Genomic DNA, 2401 nt, shown 5'->3' with positions numbered 1-2401 from the left:
TGGGTTCTATATTTGCTAACGACCGCTTTACACTCCCACGAGAGCTGTAGATTGAGCGTTATCACTGAGGTGACCCCTAAAATCGTGGGCTATAGCACACTGATTTGGCCTAAAAATGCCCCGTTCACACTGTTTCGCCTGTTTGTCTACCCAAATGGCCACGCAAAATTAAATGAACCACATTGGAATGATCCCCAACCTCGCTGGCACGCCTCGGTCGATTTTTGGCCCATAGCACGTATGGACCCAAGGCCAACCCCCGAAACAGATCATATAACACCCCGATTTGGCCCAAAAACACCCCATTCACGCTGTTTTGCCTATTTGTCCACTCAAATAGCCACTAAAAATTAAACGAACCACTGTGGATGATCCCTAAAATCCCTAGCATGCCCCGGTCGATTTTTAACCCACAGCAAGCCCGGACCCTGGGCCTACCCATAAAACTGTGGGCTATCATAACGATTTGGACCAGAAGTGACCCGTTCGCACTGTTTCGCCCATTTGCCTTGCCAAATGGCAACAAAAAATTAAACGGACCACATTGGGATGATCTCCAACCCCCCAGGCATACCCCGGTTAACTTTTGGCCCACAGTACATCCGGACCTTGGGCCCACCCCCAAAATCGTGGTCTATGGTATGCTGATTCAGCTTAAAAATATTCAGTTCAAACCATTTCGCCCATTTGTCAACCTAAATGGCGACAAAAAAAATTAAACGGACCACACTGGAACGATCCCCAACCTCTCTGGAATGTCCCGATCAATTTTTGGCCTAGAGCACGCCCGTACCCCAAGCCCACCCCCAAATGGCTCTGAGAAATTAAACGGACCACAATGGAATGATTCCCAACCTCCCTGGCACGCACCGATTTTCAACCCACAGCATGCCCATACCCCGAGCCTACCCCCAAAATTGTGGGGTATAATAGCACACCGATTTGGCCTGAAAATACCCCGTTCGCTCTATTTTGCCTGTTTGTCCTCCTTAATGGCCACGTGAAATTAAACGGATCATAATGGGATGATCCTCAACCTCCCTGGCCCGCACCGATCGTTTTTTGGCCCATAGCACGCCTGGACCCCCGGCACACCCCCAAAACCATGGGCTACAAAACACCGATTTTTCCCAAAAAAGCCCCGTTCGCGCCATTTTTTTTCTTTGTCCACCCAAATGGCCGCGAGAAATTAAACAGACCATACTTGGATGATCCCCATCTCCCTGGCATGCCCCAGTCGATTTTCAGCCCACAACACTCTCGAACCCTAGGTCCACACTCGAAACCATAGGCTATAGCACACCGATTTGTCCCAAAAAAGACCCGTTCGTGCTGTTACGCCCGTTTGTCCACTCAAATGACCATGAAAAATTAAACGAACCATACTGGGATGATCCCCAACCTCCCTAGTAAGTCTTAGTCAATTTTTGGAACACAGTACGCTCGAACCCTGGGCTCATCCCAAAAACTTTGGGCTATAGCACACCAATTTGGCTCGAAAATGCCCAATTCATGCAGTTTTGCCTGTTTGTTTACCTAAATGGCTACGAAAAATTAAACGGACCACACTGGGATGAACTGTAACCTCCCTGGCACGCCCTGGTCGATTATCGTCCCAAGGAATGCATGGATCCCGGGACAGCCCCCGAAACCATCGGATACAGCTCACTGATTTGGCCCGCAAATGCACCCCGTTCATGCTGTTTCGCCCGTTTATCCAACCAAATGGCCACGAAAAATTAAACGGACCACACTTGGATGATCCCCAGCCTCCCTGGCATGCCCTAGTCGACCTACAGTACATCTGTACCCCGAGCCCACCCCAAAAACCGTGGGGTATAGCACACCGATTTGACCCAAAAACTTCACATTTGCACCATTTCGCCCGTTTGTCCACCCAAATAGCCATAAAAAATAAAATAGACCACACTGGGATAATTCCCAACCTACCTGGCATGCCCCGGTCGATTATAGGCATACAGCAAACCCAAACCTCAGGGACATCCCCAAAATCGTGGGTTATAGCACACCGATTTGGCCCAAAAATGCCCTGTCCGTGTCGTTTCACTCGTTTGTCCACCCAAATGGCCATGAAGAATTAAACGGACCACACTGGGATGATCCCCAACCTCCCTGGCACGCCCCAGTTAATTTTTGGCCCATAACACGTCCAGACCCTGGGGTAACCCCTAAAATCGTAGGATATAGCACACCGATTAGGCCCAAAAATGCCTCGTTCACACAGTTTCGCCTGTTTGTCCACCCAAATGGCCACAAAAAATTAAACAAACCACATTGGAATAATCCCCAACCTCGTTGGCATGCCTCAATCGATTTTTGGCCCATAGCACGTATATACCCCGGGCCAACCCCCGAAATCGATGATATAGCACACCGATTT

This window comes from Capsicum annuum, chromosome 3 (genome assembly GCF_002878395.1).
Source record: "Capsicum annuum cultivar UCD-10X-F1 chromosome 3, UCD10Xv1.1, whole genome shotgun sequence".
Taxonomy (NCBI): Eukaryota; Viridiplantae; Streptophyta; class Magnoliopsida; order Solanales; family Solanaceae; genus Capsicum; species Capsicum annuum.
Note: the sequence above shows the minus strand (reverse complement) of the source record.